The sequence below is a fragment of the Sitophilus oryzae genome, unplaced genomic scaffold, assembly GCF_002938485.1.
Source record: "Sitophilus oryzae breed Bouriz unplaced genomic scaffold, Soryzae_2.0 scaffold_1188_pilon_pilon, whole genome shotgun sequence".
Classification (NCBI taxonomy): Eukaryota; Metazoa; Arthropoda; class Insecta; order Coleoptera; family Curculionidae; genus Sitophilus; species Sitophilus oryzae.
This window is the reverse complement of record NW_022145824.1, coordinates 349979-372066: the sequence shown is the minus strand read 5'-3', so window position 1 is coordinate 372066 and position 22088 is coordinate 349979. Positions and strand designations below refer to the sequence as shown.

The following is a 22088-nucleotide window of genomic DNA, read 5'->3' as shown; positions in this document are numbered from 1 at the left end:
CCTACTCTGGGTGCCTGCTCACCAAGGGATAGAAGGCAATGATCTAGCTAGAAAAGGAGCGAACACTCCACTAACTGGACCAGAACCGTTCTGCTTTCCAAGTGGTAACCAACTCAAGGCGGAACTCAAGAACTTGGAAGATTTCGTCCGCAACCTGGAATGGGAATCTTGCAACGGTCTAAGACACTCGAAGAAGTTTCTGAGGGCTTATGATCAAGAAAAATCACAGATCTTCCTGGGTTTAAGTAAGAACAATCTTCGGATTGTCACGGGGTTTTTAACAGGACACTGTCTCCTCAATGAACACCTCAGTAGATTGAAACTAAGAAGAAACGGCGAATGCAGATTCTGTTGGGAAAACGGGGAAACACCAGTACACCTCATCACTGAGTGCGCCGAGACGACAACCATTCGTGCCATGAACTTTGGTATGACTGATATTGGAGATGGAGAACTACCCTCTATAAAACCGTCCCACATACTGGGTTTTGTCAAAGCCCTGGGACTGTATGATGAGTTATAACTCAAGAAAGGGGGACACAATAGATCTGTAAGGTCGCAGTGATTAACACTCCTCCCACTCATTCTAAATTCTAAAAAATTCTAATATTACAGCATCTTTAATTTAAACATATTACTATATTACAGCATGTTTAACAAGCGATTTAAAAAAATAACTATTTTTGCATAGTTTCGCAAATTAAAGTCATTTTACAAAATTGTTTAGAGATATTTAATGGCTAGTTCCAAACGATACTATTATCACAATTATCTTTGCGTGTTTACACAAATGAAATTTAAACCATAAATATAATTTTGTAGTAAAATTCCGTGGTTTTTCTTTTCAGCGTAACTAAAAACAATGCTATAAATTGATAAAACCGCGGGTAAATTGTCAGACTGTCCGCTAGTCTTTACCTGAAAGATAAAAAGCTATATGTCTAGACGGGGCTAAGACGGAAGACCTGAAAAAGGGTACGGAAGCCACAGAGACAAACAAGTGTTTAAGTGTTTTTTTTTGAAATTGCTCACATAAATTCGCCAACTAATAAGGGATATAAGGCATATAAATAAGACAAAGCGCCAGAAATTTTAGGAATAATTTTTTTACAAGGCCCAGGGAATTTATATTAACATAATTAATTCTGGTTTTAGAGACACCATTCTCTACGTTAAAGGACCGTTTGAAATGTAATAATTTGTCTAAACCTCAACTCCATAAACCAATTTTTACTAATAACCAGGAGAGTAAAATAGTGCAACATTGCATATATTTGGCAAAAATGTTTCTCTGACAAAGCATCCACTGTAGGTCAGCTTAAAAATATCAGCACTTCCAAAGATCCTGGCTAGAGAGCTAAAAGATCCGTTCACAGGATCCGTTCACTTTAAAGAACTATCACCAATAGTCAATAACAAGCAGTGATGCCAATACGTGGGAAATTTCCCGATTCGTGGGAAATTTCGAGAACCAGAGGGAAAAGGGAAATTTTAACCCAAAATACTATATTCGTGGGAAATTCTAAATTAATGTATTATTCGTAAAAATTAGTTATCGTATACGCATTTCTCAACAAATTGACTAAATTAAAACTAGTATTACCGCAACTAAATACACATTTTCGGTTAGCACCAGACATTAGTCTTGTACCCCCTCCCCTGGAATAGATGGTTCATTTTTAAATAAGTGCAAATACCATACGATCGAAAAAAAAATGGCTTGCAGTTGGCTTTGCAATGACATTGACATTCTCCATCTAATTTTAGATATAAAATGAAAGCGATCTTTATTTCATATTATGTAAAATTAGATGGGGAATGTCAACGATTGTTTTTTTTTTCGATCATACGGTATTTCTAGGGATGGTATGTTTCGATTCCAGGAACACGTGTATGTGTTTTTACGGGCGAAAAAAAATTGAAAAGTATATTTCCGAATTTGTTTAGAATTTTTAAATTTTCAGTTAAAAACATAATATTTGTATTGTGTTGACGACTCTATATTATTCGATTTGAGAACTTGTGGGAATTTTTAGGATTTTTTTTTGTTTGGTGCGGGTTGTTTAAAATTGGTTTTAACCTCAAATCAATATCATTTTTTAAGTCAGTTGAGCCCCCCACAAAAGACTTGAGTTCTCCATAAGACTCCCCTATATTTGGGATTTTGTTTGTAGGATACATTCATTAATAATAGACAAATGTTTCAGTTTCTACAGAATGTGTTTGATTTTGTTTATTTACATTTTCTGAAATAATATTAAGTTTCTTGAGCGGGCTATCCGATATGATGAGGCGGGTGGGCCGGTTTACCAAATTTGCCGGGTACCCCCGACCAAAGCAGACTTTTTTATAAAAATTGACTAATCTCAATGAAAACACTTTTTTTCTGTTAAAATTAGCATATGCTCACAAAAACAATGGTCCAAAGAATTGAATAAACTATTCAATAAACCATTAAAAAGAAAGATAAGTATCACAGATTATTTTTACAAGTTAAATAAGTTTAGGTAGGCGGGGCTGTTCTGTTCTCCCCTACTGTGTTATCGATAATTTGAACTGACAAGAGAACGTTATCTGTAGACAGGACTTTAATCGCAGGCGCCAAACCTGCATCATCCTGTACATAAATGGTCGTGTTTAGGGTGTCGATTGCATCTAAACAAACGCATACCCATGTTAACGTAATATTTATGTTGCATCGTTTTCGATTCGACGAAACAAGGTCGGCGGTGAACCTTGAAAACTAGTGGAACAAAAGCGATCACCGGGAAAAATATGGCCGGTGCTGGTACCTAGGCACTTAATCGTCGCTGTTGTTGCTACTAGAACGTCGGCGGTACAAACGGAAAAAGTTAAAAGTCCGAAGCGTAGGTCTGACTCGGTAATTGACAGGTCGACGTGAGGTTAATAGTTCTAAATATTTTCGGTTCCATTATAAAGCATAACATGCAAAGGTGTCGATATACCGGGTGCGCCTCAAAAGTGGCTCACCCCAATTTTTTATTTTTTCACATAAAAAAAACAGATTTGGTATGTTAGTATATGAAATAAATTGGGATTGATTAACGTATTCAATTGTTTTTAGTCACTTCCTGTCTTCCTGTTTCACCGGAAATAACTACAACTTTTGATTTTTAAATGGCACATCAACTTTTGGCATTTTCGGTTAAAAAATTGTATTTTAAATTTAAATCTAGAGTGCTATGGCCTCGGCTATGGCAGTGTTAAAAACACTGATTTTTAATCAAGGAGCCTTGGACAAATAGATTTGATCATCTAATGGTTTTCGTGTCTTGTCATGGCCGGGCAAAAGATCACCAAATCGTATTTTTAATCATATCTCAATTTTTTCAAATGGAACAAGGGTGGCTCATTAGCATATATGGAAACGGCTATACGAATAATATTGTACCACACAATTGGTATTTCGAGTCAAGTTGTCGGTATGAACTGCATGTTACAATTTTAAATAGACCATATGCGAAAATTTCAAACGTTGGCATATGATATGCTATTCTATTCAGAGTGTTATTTTCTATCGAATAAAGTAAAAAAATATCGAGGATGCTACTGAAAAATCAAAAGTTGTAGTTCCGGTGAAACAGGAAGTGACAAAAAACATTTGAATACGTCAATCAATCCTAATTTATGTCATATACTAATATCACAGATAACATAGTGCTATCTGTGCTAATATGCCAAATATCGTTTTTTATTTGAAAAAATAAAAAGTTATCGAAGTGAGCCTTTTATAGAAGTGAGACTTTTGAGGCGCACCCGGTATAGCATGTTTTCTATAGAGTGTATTTTTTAATAGGCCTATATATATTTTTTCTTTATAATTAACTTTCGTGACTAACAATATTTCAACCTATTTTTTAAAGTACTGATAATAATATTCCCCCCATTCTCGATCATTTTTTTGAATATGAATTGAATACACACATAATATTATGATTCACACATAATATAATGCACATAAGATAAGTAAAGAAAAATATAACGATACTTAATATTATTAACGAACTGATTAACGATATATATGCAATGAGAATCAGTTTTAGATTATCTAATTACACGTTTGTATCAGAATATTTTAACAACAGAGCGCAAATATTTACCGTAACATAATAAATTCAGTTTAGAAATGGGTTCAACAAACTTCCTATGTTAAACATGACTACCGAGGGGTAATATTAAATCAGTAGCTCTTGTTTTAGTAGTTCCAGTAGTTAACTTTTATTATTTTAAATGTCATTCTAAATAGGAATAAATATGATTAAGGATAGAATATGAATTAGGATATAATTATTAAGTAAAATTATGTTTAATTATGCATTCATCAATATAATATTAATATGTAATATGCGTTATCTCATTAAACGTGAATTATATTTTTAATAAATGCATAACAGCCAAGGACGCTTGCAAATTAATACTTGTAAATTACAACACAGTTTAAAATATACCTGCACCAATTATAATTATTGGAGAACTATAAAAGGCTTGAAAATTAAAAAATATATAAATATTTAGGAGTGATATCCAAATTTTATACGAATGTCAATTTGAATGAGTTTTTAATGAAAATGCGAAGGGTATTTTATGGTTAGCAAACTGTCCATAACAACAAATTAAAAAACGTTAAAAAATAGTTATTAGGGAGAACCTATTTATATTAGCCCAAAATCTATACTGATATATAAAATCCTTAAGTGACTGACATACTGATTAATCACGATCCTGCTCAAACCACTCAACGTAAGAAGCTCAATTTTGGCATACAGGTTGATTCTAGGGTGTAGAGGTGCGATAAGAAGGGATTTTTCGAAATTCCAGTTCCAAGAGAACTAACCACCCCTCAAATATTACAATATTTTTTATTTAAAAATGGTCAAGTTTCCGAAAAAAAAACGCTTAAACACGTATATTTTATTTTGTTTTTTACATATTTTAAGATTATTTAAAAATGTATACAGGGTGTTTCGAAAAATCTGGCCATTGATTAATCACGATCCTGCTTAAAGCGCTTGACGTAAAAAGCTGATTTTTGGAAAACAGATTCACTTTAGGGTGTAGAGGTTCGATGAGAAGGGATTTTTCGAAACTCGAATTCTAAGGGGGTGAAACTATCCCTCAAATATTAAAATATTTTTTAAGCACGTATATTTTATTTTGTTGTTTTACATATTTTAAGATTTTTTATAAATTTATACAGGGTGTTTCATAAAATATGACCAATGAGTAATCACGATTCTGCTTAAACTGCTTGACGTTTAAAGCTGATTTTTGGCAAACGTGACTGTGGGGTGTAGAGGTTCGATAAGGAGGGTTTCTCGAATCTCAAATTCCAAGAGGGTGAAAACGCCCCTCAAATATTACAATATTTGTTATTTAAAAAACGGTTAGTCTTTCGTTAAAACGCTTGGAGAAGAGCATAATTTATTTGGTTTTTTTACATATTTTGAAATTTTTTTAAAAAATCATACAGGGTGTTCCAAAAAGTTGGGTAATTTCTTAACCACGATTCTGCTTAAACTGCTTGACATAAAAAGCTTATTTTTGGCAAACGGATTTTTCGAAAGTCGAATTCCAACGAGATGAAGCTACCCCTCAAATATTACCAAGTTATATAATAATATCGCCATATTTTTTCTCATGCTGACATAAATGTGAGAAAATTTTATCCAGTTTGTATGTTATTGGAAATTCTTGCTTTGCTTTATCATCACCATTAGAAATGATTAATTGGACGCGAACGAAGTCGCTGGTACACGCTAGTTCTTTTATAAAAAAAGATGTTCTCCAAACATGTCTAAAGTAGTGGAGCTGCTATCACGAGAATCTGAATAAAATCAATGATTATTTAATTAAGAGTGTGCTGCCATCTAATCCAGTTAATTGCAAAGATAACAACACGACAATACGGTTTACAAAGAATAATTATTATAATCCATAAAATTTCTGTATTCCGAAATTCGTCAAACCGGTATTATTAAAGTATTAGTAAAAAAACAATACAGCTTAGATAATAATATTATACCATACGATCGATAAAAAAACGGCGTCAAAGACGGCTAGGGAATGACAATCGAGGATAATTTTGGCGAGGTAAAACCCTAAAAATAAATATAAATGTTATAGAGCAAGAAAACCCCAGCTTCTACGTCCCGGAGACGCAGAAAGCAGGATCGAGTTTTGTAGTTGGTATTTGGGAATGTTAGAAGAAAATAAATTGTTGTTTGATCAGATTATCTGGAGCGATGAGTCAAGAATTTCAAGTGATGGTATATTCAACCGGCATAATAATCATATTTGGGCAGATCAAAACCCCAATTAACAAATAAACAGGTTAACACAAAAACGATTTGGATTTAACGTATGGGTTGCTTTACTGGGTAACAGAGAACTTGCCTATGAAATCTACGAAGGGAAAAGCCATTGTGATTTTTTTCAAAAAAAGAACCCGAGACTGCAGTATCAAAATTTGAACATTTCTCACGGTTTTCTAGATACCCTATAGAAATAACCAAAATTGTCTACCCTGTACAGTAATAGCTGATGAACTGTTCTGCAAACATACTTTTCAACATGCTTAGATGTGATTCAAATCAAAATGAGAAGAACGGGATCCTTCAAGTTGATTTTGCAAATGCTACGGGGAATTACTCAGAGATACTGGAAAATTGCAAGGATACTGCTGATACTGGAAACACACAAGGATATAGCATCAATAGAGGAATGTCATATACCGACGAATTTCGGTTTGGTTTGTGTTTTGAGAGTACCTGGCATAAAATCTTATACCCAATAGGTTCATAATTACAGAGGAGGCACAATAATGATGTTGACAGGAATTTCGCTTGGTGACTTGGTGCACTGAACTCGATTTGAAAAACTATTATCTTAGGAGTATCCTAGAAACTGTTGTTGTTAGGTCCCAATCTCGGTCCCAATTTAATAGTGACCCATGATAATGCTACTCCACATAGAGTAAGGGTAACAACAACTTTTCTGGATGTCAAAAATATTCGCATTTTAGACTGGATCGCTCAATTTCCCGATCTCAACCCAGCCCTTGGGCATACCTGGAATATGTTTAAAAGAAGACTTTGTCGGGACCAAAATCAATCTGAAACCCAAAATTAACCTTTTCAAGTTCTTGTATTGTATAGAAATCGTTTACATCGATAGACTTTCGGAATACAAGTATTCTGTATTATTGAAGTGAAATTTCTGACGTGCGCTGGGAGCAGTCGTATGTCGATAGATTAGACCAAGCCCAACTTGGCCGTGCACCATACTTCTCACTGTGACAGTTAGTTTTGACGTAAGAAACGTCAAGAGTTGATGTCGTCCAATCGCGACCAAATTTGGTAGGTAGACTATGTGAGCGATGATGCACACGGTCCCGCCCTGCAAAGTTGGATACGACGTTTCGTTTACATCTTCATCAGGGTGGGAGTAAGGATTTGATATTGAAGAAAAATGTGGGTCGATTCCAGGACGACGTCCTCGACGTTTAAAACCGATCGATGCGATGCCTCTAAATGGACGAAATCATCAGGATTTTTCTTAATTATGGAAATGATTGGAACCAAACTCGGCAATAGTGTGGATAGAGATACCCGAATGGAGTCCTCAGATGGACAGACGTACGTAATTCCATTTCCAAAAATCAAATAAAGTACAATCAATATCTATAAAATGATAATATAACACCTAAGAATCAATCATAAATTACAATCTAATATTTCCAAAATTATAAATTTTCCATATTATCATACAAATATTGTTGCCTCGATTGTTACTATCTATGGAAGTTTCCGTATCAGGTGCTCTAAAAAGGTATAGAAATAAATTATAATGCTAATTTTGATAATGTTTGTTGTTTACAAAGACAGAAATCAAGAAGCATTCATTGATCACAATTTAAGATACAATCAACCTACAACTATCCCATCCAAAATCATATAGTGTGCTAGAACGAGAGTGCTTTCTAAACACCGGATATATTTAAGTAGCACAAAGAAATTAGTAAATCATATATTAGCATAATACACATTGCTTGCATTGTTTGCTGGTTTTGTGTCAGTCTATAAAGCGAACAATACGTTCAGATGTGAAAGAAATAAGTAAACCTAGAGGAGTTAGTAAAATATATACCTACCGTTACATTTTTATGTATAACTTTCAATGTTTCATCTACTTTTACAAAAAATATTAGATGATAATACAAATTTATAAGACATGTAATGCACTGAAAATTTTGTTGAAAATTTCAACATAATAGAAAATGCATGATAATTACTGTTTGTGTCCCAATTTATAAATGCAATGGATGCATTGTTGATCTCGGAACGTGGTCAGTACGAAATGAGTATGAACTCATTCAAAACTAGTAATTTTGGCTTTTTTTTCATGACAAAAAATGTTGTTGTAACGAATCAAAATTCTACTGCTATTATTTTTTGTCTGAGATACTCCCAATAGCTACTTTTCATAGTTTTACCCTCTATGTAGAATATTAGAATATACGTTTAAAGCTCTGTATTAATTAATGGAAAATGTTAAATAGATTCAAATTACTTTAAGCCACATTAAAAGAGAATAGTTTATAAGGGTCTATCCCTTCAATAACTGAAACTTTAACTAAAAAATAACACTAATATATTTAGTATATGCTTCTAAATAACTGTTAATGATTACAAAAACCTTTGGGCGAAATCCATCATAGACACAATAAATTCCCCTTCACTTCTCAGAATTGCACCACTATTAAAGAAATATTTAATTTTATGAGTAATTTCGGATTATACTTAATAAAAATGGATTTCAAACTTCAAACCACAATGCTGTCTACTTCTATCATTTACCAAAAATAGATTTTGTATACACAAGCTATTGTTTTTCTGATACATCACTAGATCTGTCGGAAGAAACCATAAAGTTAATACAATATAACTACAGATAAAATTCCTAGATACGTCACAAACATAGTGGAGATAAGTGATATGGAGATAATAATGTTTAATTCCCCAAACAATAGTTTTAAACAATAATAATAATAGATTATAATATATGTTTATAATATACAATTTTTAACACCAAGAAGTACTCCCTAGCAACACTGTATGCCTCTTTTTATTTTGCCTCTCTGTCTGTCAACTGGTCATATATGTACATTTATCTCTATCTTACGCATTAAAATATAGAGCATGGAAATAAAGTGACAAATATAGTATTCGACACCTTTAACCAGAAGAAAAAAATGTAACTAAATTATTTATTAGTTAATAGTAAAATTATCAACTAAAGTAGATCTACTTAATCTACCAATCATTTTGTATATTATCAAGAACTTCATAATATGCACTTCAAGTACTTGGTGTTACCAAAGATTACTGGCTATTACTTAAATGATTAATTTTAATTGGCCTAATTAACTGTAATTCATTGAAATACCAGTTATAAAAGCAATGACAATCGACTTGTGTAACAGAAGAATTGTTGGGAAAATATAAGTAAAATTACTTACTATCATTGAGTAATTTTTGTTATAACTTACAGCAGAGTAATAAGTATTGATGGATACGGATAAATGAATATGAAGGATTTGTTTTAATTTCAGTCTATTGAAAACTAATCTATCCACTCTTAGTAAAAGTACAAACGGAGAATAAAACATTAACATAAATGAAATAAAATATCTTCATAGGCTGACATCTTTAATTATAAAATTTTACACAACCGAGTAATCAACGTTTCAAACGACTATGGTGAAAAATTACACAAGTTCTTCACTATACTGCAATCGTCTAAAATGACACTGAACCATAATAAGGCTAGGAAGTTAACACAAACGTATTCTGTAGTAAGTACCTCATGACGGTTTGTATTTATAATACAAGGGGGGGGGGGGAAGATTTATCCTTAAATATCAGGTAAAACTCATATTGTTATTTAAAAATATCAGCTTAAAATAACAGGTAAATATACGCTTTTAAGAAATAAGCAGCTAAAAAAAGTTAAAAGTTAGCATACCAAATCTCGTTTTGTTATCTGAAAAAATACAAAATTATAGGGGTTGTAGTACTTTTGAGACGCACCCGGGATAATCAACTCACAACAGTTACTGCTTTACAACAAAAACTGACGACTGTTGTTACCTTATTATCCACCTTATCATTTATTTGTATATTTCTTAATATTATTTTGTTGTTATTATCAATATCATCAGATCTCCAGAGAAATCTGTGTAAGTTTCGGTTTAATTTATTTTTATTATAGAAGTAATAAAATTTCAAGAAAAATTTAAGTACTAACTATGGACGCTTTTATTCGCAGTTTTAACCATTTATGGTATTTAAACGTAATACAAGGTGACGCGTTATCTTAATTAAATATTATTTAAGTTTAATGATTTTTTTTCAGGTGCTGTAACGCAAACAATTGTTTGTCCTTGGACTTATTCAAATTAAATTAACTATCTCAGTTATACCACGAAATAACACAATAATATGGCCGCAAAATAATTTGTCATTATTAGACCGAACAAATACCGGAATACGTCATATAATATATGTAAAATACGTCATGAGCTATTCATATTGATGATTTTTTTCGAATTAAGTACATTAGAAAAAATAATTTTAATTGTTTTGAAAAAATTGTGTTGATGTATATAATTTGAATATTAATATTTGTGATTGAGGGGTGTCTTGAAACAGATGAAAACGAAATTGTGACACAGATGTCAGATCGCTATTTCGTTGTTTTATAGTACCGTATGATCGAAAAAAAACGGCGTCAGCGATGGCTATGAAATGAAGATCGCTGTCATATGTAAATTTATATGGGAAATGTCATCGATCATCATTTCCCAGTCAACCGAACGCATTTTTTTTTCGATCATACGCTGTATAATATAGTATACTAGCCCTAGTCGTTTTATTTCTGTGGTTTGTATTTTAATGTATACAACAGAGATAAATAACATACCGGGTGCATCTCAAAAGTGGCTCACCCCTATAACTTTTTTTATTTTTTCAGATAAAAAAACTGGTATGTTAGTATATGACATGAATTGGGATCGATTGACTTATTTAATTGTTTTTCGTCACTTTCTGTTTCACCGGAAATGGCTACAACTTTTGATTTTTAAATGACACACTCGGTATTTGTTTACTTTATTCGATAGAAAATGTCACTCTGAATAGAATGACATCACATATCACCTTTTGACATTTTCACTGTAAAAAAATTGCATTTTAAATTTCAATCTAGAGGGCCATGGCTGTGTTAAAAACACTAAGTTTTAATCAAGGAACATTAGAAAAATCAAACGCAACCGAGTTTAAATATCTTTGCGAAAAATAGATTTGATCATCTAGTATTTTTTTATTTATATTATATATATATTTTATTTATTTATTTATTTAAAAGATGCCCAAATCGTATTTTTAATCATATCTCACTTTTTTCAAATGGAACGAGGGTAGCTCATTAGCATATTTGGAAAAAGCATTTTTCCAACGAATAATTTGGTATCCGCATGTTACACTTTCAAATAAACCATATGAGAAAATGTCAAAAGTTGACATATGATATGTCATTCTACTCAAAGTGACATTTTTTATCAAATAAAGTAAAAAAATACCGAGGTTGCCATTTAAAAATTAACAGTTGTTGTCATTTCCGGTGAAACAGGAAATGACTAAAAACAATTGAGTACGTCAAATCAATCCTAATTTATGTCATATACTAACCTACCAAATCTCGTATTTTTATCTGAAGGGGTGAACCACTTTTGAGACGCACCCGGTATACGACCAGTTGACAGACAGAGAGACCAAATAAAAAGCGGCAGGCGGTGTTGCCGGTTCGTGCGTGAAATAACATAATAAACGAAGATAATATATCTAAGAATACTCATTAATAATGCTTTCTGTTAGACAGTTGCTTGATAAGATGGTATAAAATATCTGCAGTCACTCTTTAAATACAAGCATAGAAATAAATATTCATTGGTTTGTTCAGATTAGTTCGAAACCAGTTTTAAAACTATGCAGTGTCATGAGCTACATGCCACAGAACCAATAAAATTTGGACTAAATTCAAACAGCTGTCAATTTTTACTTTAGTTACTAAACCACGGTACTAAACTAACAATTATGATTGTTGGTAGTTTCGATTTTAGTAGTTTCGCCAACGACACAACGCAGTTCTGAGACTGAGACGTAATAAGAACAGCTGTAGCAAAATGAGTAACTAATTGTAGAAATTAAAAAGTCTTGATGACGTCTTTATGAAGTGCAGTGGACCTGCATGTATCAGACAGTCTTCGAAATCGAAAATGCATTAGAATAATATAAAAACAACACAGACGTTACTTCTTTAATACATTAAATTTGTCTGCTATGTTATGAATAAGAAACAAATTCTAATTCTTCCTATCGCTTCTTCGAAACAGGTCATAAATCCTTAATGGCAAGTATATCGATATCGGTACTGCATGTGTCTAGAAAGTCCCAGAAACTGAATGCAGCAGAATGCCGTAAAATATACAAACATAAAAATAACACAGATGTTGCCCCTTTACATCAAGCAGATTGACCTGCCTTAGACACTGAAGTTTTATAAAAGAGTATATTTAAAAAAATCACGTTTAGAGGTTTTAAAACTACAAAACCAGCTGGTACCCTAATTCCATTTACCTTAAACAAATATAATGATTTCTGTTACGATGCAATAGTTATTAGTTTTATTTTAATATAATCAATTTATTTAAAAAAAATATCTGTTTTATCAAGGAACTATAATAAATACATACGGTTATGATTTGATTTTTGATTGATTGATAATTTACTCATCTAAGGATCATACATCATTTAATAAAAGTCATATTTCTTATACATTTTGAAACAAAAAGACCAACAAGTTCATCTCATCTCATATAAAAATATCAGCTGGGTTTTTTCTTCAACAACCTGGATATCATATACCTATTTTAATAATTTCATTTGGCTAAAGTATCTCTTGAAAATAAATTCATGTTGTTATTAACAAGATATTATTGTTCTTTTAATTACAATGACCCTGCGTTTTCCACCGTCTAATAAAAATGAAGAAAATTTTAGCTTTGCACGTGGCTTTTTCGAAACAAACCATAAATCATCGATATCAAATGTATCAAAGTCGAGATCAAAGTACTTGTGTATGTGTACAGAAAGACTCGATATACATATAAAAAGAAATACTATAGATTTTCAAGATATATTGGATAAAACCGAGGATAAAACAATTAACACCAACCAGTGTACAAGTGAAACATTTGTGATACATTGCAATATGCAGATAAAAAATTAGAAGAATAGGAAAACAATATAGCATACGAACATCCTTCAAACACACAATCAACTTAGATCCATTTTAACCCACACTAAACCAATTAACACAAGACAAACAAAAAATGTAATATACAAAATACCAGTGAATGTGATAAAATTTACATTGGTGAAACATATTGACCCTTAAATGTTCGAATTAAAGAACAAACTACTAGATTCTTTAAGAAAGGGCGATTTTCACAAATCTAAGATTTGTCAGCATTCATGGGACACAAGGCACAGAGTAGATTTTACCAATGCAAAAATTAATATGAAAGAAGCGATAGCCTCTAAACGAAAAATAAAAGAGGTTTTTTAAAACGGTCTAATAAAAATAAATGTGTTGCTCAGGCATCTGTAGAGGTTAGTAATGTATGACAATCGCTTCTTTGATTTTAATGAACATAAAAATTAAAAAAAAAAACAAATTAAAAAATCATACAGAAAGTTGGAGGCTTTATGGTTTTACCTCATTAAGTAATTATTAATTTTGAAGTTTAACTTGATATGTCATTTTAACAGAAGACAAACGGTTTTTATACGTACCTGTTGAAAAAAACTGAAGTGCTCTTGAATAGTTGTATTTAGATATTTTAAATAGTTTTTTTCTTTGTTCTTTAAGTTTTTTTTGCTTCCGACGACGGAAACAGATATTCTTCCCGAAACGTTAAGCATTTTTTTGTCCGTTAGGCAAATTTGTTTATTAGTAAATCACTGCTGACAAGCTGGTGTCTGTTCGATTAACGCAGCAGTGTTTACAAAAAATAACTATTTTATTTTGTAGATTTTCTTACAGTGGGGAAATATCCATGGGACTTTTTTGAAGATATGAGTCCGCCACAGATTTATAAACAAGTTTTATTGCAATATGTACCTACTTGTTTATTTTAACAGACAACAGACAAACAATTACGACAGTTTCGATCATGATTTGATTTTTCATTTCATAATTTACTAAAATTCGTCCATAATCTAAACCTAACCAGCAATTATAAGAATCATAGCTCATTTTTGTAATAAGAAAAACATAAAATCCGTCTCAAACATTTTTAACCGAGTTTCTTTCTACGTTTGACTAAAATATAACATTTGAAAATAAATTCATGTTGCTATTAAGAAAGTATTATTGTTTCTTTAATTACAACGACCCTGCGTTTTTCCAACGCTCAATAAAAATGAAACAAATTTTAATTTCGCGAATGGCTTCTTCGAAACAGACCATAAATCCTCGATGTCAAGTGCATTGAAGTTCTTACTGCATGTGTATAATTCAACAGATTTCATTCAAATATACGAACATAAAAATACAGACAGATGGTACCACTTTGAATGGGCAAATTGACCTGAACCAGACAATGTTTAAAGTTTATAAAATTATTACATTTAAGAAAATCACGTTTGATACTATTGTTTGGCAGTATGAAGCCTTGGACACGTTCAATTTGATTTTTAATAGGTATGGTGTATTGTGTTACCATGATGGTGTATTTTAACATATTCAGTTTCTTTGCAGAAATTTAACAACACGCTTACTTTGGAAGACAAAAGAATTCCATTTCAAAATAAATATTTTAATCGATTTTCCTTCCAACTTTCCAACATCTCTAGATCCATTCGATGTTCTAATAATAAACAAATAATGTAAACATAAATATTAACTTTTGCTTATTTGCTTTGATGTTATCTAGTATACTATATACTGGGTTGTGCATCAGCATTGGAAACATAGGAAATCCCATGCAAATTTTGAACTATCCAAATATTGGCTTCCCTATTGATTTTACAGCGAAGAAGGTTTTTTAAAGGTCTAGGTATGCTAAAAAAAATATCGTTGTCAGTATCACGAAGTGGCGTAACTTTACTAAAACTAATTTACTCTACTAAAACTAATTTTTTGAGGAGAGCGGTTTAAAGTTTTTTTGCGATAGATATGCCCTTCCATTCTGGGGTACGTGTTGTGCGACTCAATTTGACTGCATTTTCAAGCTCCAGAAGAGAGCTGTCCGATATTCACTGGGACTAAACAGCAGAACTCATTGCCAGAACTTAAAAAATTAAAAATATTAACTCTTCCTTCCTTATTTATATTTGAATCCGTTTGCCTAATACGTAAGCATGTATCAGCTTCTCAAGAAAGACCATCTCACATTTATCCACTCAGGAACGCGGAGCAAGATCTTTATCTACCTACCCCACGCTCAGAGTTAGTTAAAAGTTCAATATTATACAACTCGCAAAAATCACCTGCCATTTGAAATCAAATCCATAACATCATTTTCTTTATTTCGCAAAGCATTGAAATGTTATTTACTAGACGAGGCTTTCTACGCCGTAAATGATTTATATTTTGATAATCGAATTTGATCTTGTAATTGTAAACACTGGTCCAATATTTGCTATTACTATATTAATTATAAACTTACTAAATATGTTTGGTTGAATATTATTTTAAACAATAAGACTGACAATGTAATTTGTATACTTGTTTTGTATTCTCTTTAGTTTGTTTACTTTACCTTTGTCTACAAATTGTAAAAATTTTTAAGAATAAAGTAATTTATTTATTTATTTAAATAAATGCCAACATACCAGAATTTGTCAATAATTTTGTTAATGTCAAATTATATTTCCTAAACCTTAGTCTTTTGTCTAATTTGAACAAGTTTTAAATTACAAAAATCAGGCACTCTATCTGTAGGTACTATAACATATAGTAGCGTAGACAGCATAACAAATTGCATTCAATCATGTATGTTGACAACTTTAAGTATGTTTAACATTCGCCTGGTTTTGCAGTTACCTTCAGTTTTAATTTAAACTTAAATGCAGTTTTGTTAAATTAATTCAGCAACATTTGTCCAAAATTGTTCAAATTTGAAATGTGTATTCAGCATATGCTTTAATAAATCTATTTACGACTTCGCTAAAAAATCAACAGAAGAGCCAATCTTTGGATAGTTGCATGGGGTTTTCTATGTTTCCGACGCGGATAGCACTAAATATAATGAATAAAAATTCTTAATAACTTTAATCTCGAATTCAATATTATTACCAAAGATTAGTAGATATTCCTTCGTCTTTGGTATTACTCTCAGTATTACTATTAACTCTATTTTCTCAAAATTTAGGGTTCTAGAGTAAATTACAAAAGTTCTAGATTCTAGAGTCAGAGTATCACAAAAATTAATAACCTTTTGAAAAAAAACTTTTGAGTTTGTAACAATTAAATCAAAATAATTGGAAGTGTCAAATTTTATTGGTAACGTAATAAACAATACAATAGAACGATTTAAAAAAAATCAAACAATCCTAATTGGCTTTCTTGTCCAATTTTACAGTTTCTGCTTGCTTAGTGATCCTTGGCAAAAGAGTAGTGGTTTGAAAATCTTTTCCGTTCTTCTCTATTTTACCTTGGTAATATCTGTTAAATAAGAAAATGAACAATTCAAATTTGTTCGTAAACAAGATATGGGTATTTCCTTGGTTCCAAATCCTGACAAATACAACACTACTCGTAATGTTGAATTGAAAAAGAATATTGTAGACATAATGTGTGTATATAATTTTTTCTTAAAAATTACAAACGAAGAAGAACCATTTAAATGGATATTTTGCCAGTCCTCATTTTGATCATTCAGAATAACATAGTTGGTATAAATATTAATTTAATTATGTTTATATATCCAATTCGAGATGCATTTTTAATTGATGGTCTCATCTAATACATCTAAGTAGGACACTGAGGTAAAAAATATTCCTAAGCATTGTTTCTTTTTAATTTATAGGCGCGTGGGTTTCCTATAGCCAGTCTCGCATTTCCCTCCCCGATTTCACGTTAATTAAATCAGAGCACAACAGACAAGGCTGCATTCTAATCAACAGTCGTGTAGAAGAAAAAAACATATCCGGAGCGGAGAGGCCGAACGCGAAGGACGGCCTGTATTCGCTCCATTCATGACGACGTCGCCGACAAAGACGGAAAATAGGTCGTGAGTCGTAACTAAGCGCCGAAACCCGATTTGTAAACCCACCCAATGGTCATTGATCTTGTGTTTTGCCGTGTTATTACACGTACAAAACGATAAACGACGAAATGACCGTGTCACTGCATAGAAAACTCACCATTATATCCGTCGTGGAGGTAGGAATTTGTTGCAAACGGACACAAATCGACGATTTTCCGAAAACTAGTTTGAAATAGCGGCGACGCTTATATACACGCCCAAAATGTTGGGAACACTACCGCACACCGCAGTCGGAGGTGAACTGGCAATACCGCACGAGTCGAACCGACGGTTGGCGGAAAGAGCTTGTTCGAGATGTGGTGGGGCATCACTGAGATACTGACGATGATCGGCAGTTCTTAAGAAGTGCATTTAAGTTCTTGTTTTTTAACACTGTAGATATTTGCAGTTACAAGTTTTCAGTTATTTCATAATAAATGTTACCGTAATTAGAAATATATAACTATACAGTTTACTCAGTGCTGATCAAAATAATTATTAAGTTTTGTTTACAGGCTTAGGCAACAGGTAATATTATGATTATGAATATGTGATGTGGAGGCGTAGCAGTCTAGTAATAAAAAAGGTCAAAAGGTAATTAAAACTATAGAGATTTAGAGAGAAAATATACAACGTAGTATGTTGTTTAGGTACGTATTTTTGTGTAAAAAGTGTTCAAGTTTATAAAAGCAAGAAAGTGGAATACTATCTGGAAGATCACTCAACTGAAACATTTTTAATGTTTCTTATTGTATTCAGACGTCAGACGTATTTAGGAAATAAAATATCACACGTTGTTGACGCATTTATAATTTGGAGCCAAGAGTTTATAGCAGCTCCTATTATACCTAACAATATACAGGGTGACAATTTGAAAACGAACAGTATTTAATATTGCCTCTACCGATGACTAGTATGAAAATTTGGCGAAACACGTCAATTTACATATCAAAGGGGACAATTTTTGAGGCATTTGTTATCATGTTACTTTCAACCCCTTGACCCCCAGGGCACCTACCCCTAAATTTTAAATAGCAAGTCCTATTTCTTTTACCATTTTTGTATGTCTTATAGAATTCTACATAAACTGCATTATTTTTTTGAGAATTTTATAAGGAACACAAAAATGGTAAGAGAAATAGGGGTTGCCATTTAAAATTTTAGGGGTAGGTGTCCTGCGGGTCAAAGGGTTGAAAGTAACATGACAACAAATGCCTCAAAAATTGTCCCCCTTGATATGTAAATTGATGTATTTCGCCAAATTTTCATACTATCATCGGTAGAGATAATATTAAAAAATACTGTTAGTTTTCAAATTGTCACCCTGTATGTATATGATAACTAATAATAACAGCAGGCCAAATAACAACAGAGGCAGATCTTTACTATTTTAAAGGACAAGGAATATCCATATTTGGAATAAATGTAATAATTACACATTTCTAAATGAAGCATGCATTTTTCTGCCTTTCCCTTGTGAGTTTTTTAAAGATAATTAGGGTACGCACTGACATGTAATTTTTAGTCGGCCGACTATTTAGTTGCAAAAGTGAAAATAATACATTCTTATTGAGCCAATCGGCCCAATATTTGATTGCATTGCTTAGGCTAACCGACTATTTAGTTGCATATTTGTAACCGATACATCCTTAAGGAGCCACGCTCACATGCAATCAACTAGTCGGTCGATCGGCTCCATAAGTATGTATTGTTCTCACTTTTGCAACTTGATAGTCGACCGACTAAAAATTACGTCAATTACGTATTAATTTATGTCAACGCGTAGGCTTATTGTTTTGAATTTCCCTTCTCAGTATCCTATTTTTAACTCATTCCTTCTACCTTAGCCAGAACAGCTACTTAAAGAAAAGACGTTTTGCAGTTAAACAATGCGACATAGGGTTTGTTTAAAATCAGATCAGGAAACACCAGGGAAACATTTTAGGGCTCGTGCTGTATCTCATTTTACTACCGACATCCCCGTTGATGACAAAACTTTGATTTCCACGTATGCCGACGATACTGCAATAATGTTAATAAATGCCCCATCCCAGCAATCGCAACTACAAACCTCTAAAGCAAATCAGCCAACGTTACTTTTACACTACGAAAAGGTGATTGCCCACCAATCACACTAAAACGGAGACCAAATTCAACCAGAAGTTACGGTAAAATATTAAGAATGCATCTGGATAGAAGGCTGACCTGGCAGAAACATACTGGAGAAAAAGAAAAGCACTGGACGCAAAACTTCGTTCCATGTATTGGCTGATTAGTAAAAATTCTCAATTAACAAACGAAAGTAAAATAATGGTCTAAAAAACGATTTTAGAGTCAGTTTGGACATACGAAATAGAACTTTGAGGAACAACAAGTAATAGTAACATGGAAATCCTATAAAAAGTTTCAGAGTAAATCTATTAAATCTATATTCAAAATTCCAAAAGGCATCCACAACTATATTCTGCATGACATGATGCTCCACACTGTTAAACAAAAAATCGCTGCCTGAAGCCTAAAGTACCAATAAAAAAATGAATACATAATTCTCTGGCTGGTAAATTAAGAGGTTCTGGAGGTACCATTTACTCAAGACTAAGAAGAAGAGTTTCCCAGTCTGATTAATCGATTCTCCAAATATTGAGAGTGGTCATTAGAAAACTTCACTTGCTTAAAACAACATTAATCAGACATGGATCAGACAAAAAAACCTAAATATTAAAGATAATTTTTTTTTTGAGTTGGGCGGGATTTAAAAAAAAAGTTTTTTTACGGCTTTAACAACCTCAAGAAATGTGTTAAGCAAAACGAATGCTAAAAATACCACAGCCCAGAGTAATCGCAGTATATAATTCTGTGGAAAAGTGGTGCATCTTGTATTGGCAAGATTAATAGACTTTTACCAATACTCGACGAGGAGCATTAGCAAACTATATTAACGCAAGATACAGTAGTCGAATCCCAACATAATTTATAAGGAGCAGCAGTGGTGTAAAAGGAAATTCAAGAATTAAGGCTATGTGCAGATTAATCCAAATATCGTTAATCAGCAGTGATATCCAGAACATGGGGACGCCACCTGGGGCAAAATTTCTGTAGTTCGTCGGGGTAGATTTCAACTGTTTCTTGAACAATTCCTCTTGTTCATATCCAAATTCCTTTCTTTCAAGTTGTTTGCTTTCCTGTCGGGTATTCAACTTTTTGGAAGTCACATCTTTGTTGTGACGTTTTCCGGACTGACCTGACAGAAGTGGTACCACTCGTTCTGCAGGCTGAGCATCTTTTAACGTGCATTTCACCTCCTTGTTGCTTCAACACCAAATATTTGTTTATCCCTGAACTAGAATTATCGATGATATATATACTGACTAACCTTTCACTATTTACCCGTGGCGCCCAGAAAATTCGGGTGTAATGACTCGCATCGACGAACCGCATTAACGCATAATGAGTATGGGGTGACGTACCGCATCATATTCACTATGCGTGCATCCTCCCATCGACGCAACAACGGATAGTTCACAAAACTCAACGACGCATCAACAAAGATATAAACAAAACTTGCTATACTGTTAAAAAGGCAAATTTTTTGTTGTTTCAATAAATGTAAAAAAACATTCATTTTTTACATTTATTTTGATACTTTTTGAAGCTATATCGTATTTTATTTAATAAAACTATATATTTATGCAAAAACAGCAATTTTAATCAAGATGCCTTGGAAAATAGATTTGATCGTTTATTGTTTTTCGCGTCTTGTACTGGCTAGTTAAAAGATGTCTAAATCGTATTTTTAATCATACCTCAATTTTTTCAAATGAAACGAGGATGGTTCATTGGTATATTTTTTAGAAAAAGCATTGTTTACGAATAATTTGGTTTGGTAAATATTAAAATCGCAATCGCAGGTTACAGTCGCTGAGATTTAAAAATCGCAATCACAGTTTCAATTGCGATTGGAGAATCATAGTTTTGCTCATCTCTACTAATAAATAGTCTTGGTCTCCGACAACTAAAAATGAGGCTAGAAAACTTCTAAAAATAATTAGAAGCAATGTTAGGGTCATTATAGGTGCCTTCTCAAGACACTAGAAGGATCGACAATACAAGTAGTCTGTGAATACTCCGCACTAATTCGTAGCAGCAGACTTAGGATAAGTTTATATGCACCCGTAACGCGTCGTCTGTCGTTCCGTTATTCCAATGATATTTAAGTAAGAGCTGCCATTTTTGAAATAAACCAATAAACTTGTATAAAATCAACGACGGACGACGTATTATGGATGAATGTAAATCCACTCTAACATGTCTGTGTGGCAATATCACAATATCTGGAATCGAAGAGTAATTCTTTCTAAAGGAGGCAGGTCTTGAGGGCTCGGGATATGGTTAGATTCAAAATTAACCTTTGTTGAACATATAAACAAGGCTATTGCCAAAACAGACAAAACGTTTATAGCTCTGAGTAAACTGATGCATAGATTGGGCGGCCCAAAAGCATTAAAAAGAAGAGTATTGGGAAGCGTGATACATTCACAATTGCTATACGGCACCCTCGTGTGACACGTTATGTCCAAAGTAACGTGTAAAAAAAAAAGAGTTTCCATCGAAAGGTGAATCTAAAAGTGTCTAATACATGCCTCAGACACGTTGAATGTAATATCTAGCATTCCCCCCTATTACCCTCTTAGTAGAA

At 32.6% G+C, this 22088-nt stretch overlaps 1 protein-coding gene across 2 annotated transcripts in view; it reads right to left on the bottom strand.

The window, feature by feature from the left end:
* LOC115891594 (FERM, ARHGEF and pleckstrin domain-containing protein 2) overlaps nucleotides 1-17664 on the bottom strand; it is a 134924-nt gene extending 117260 nt beyond the window's left edge. For both annotated transcript variants that reach the window (XM_030912103.1, XM_030912104.1), the window contains exon 1: nucleotides 17511-17664. The gene's annotated coding sequence lies outside the window, so the exon portion shown is untranslated. The remainder of the gene's footprint in view (nucleotides 1-17510) is intronic.
* Between the last annotated feature and the right edge of the window lie 4424 nt (nucleotides 17665-22088).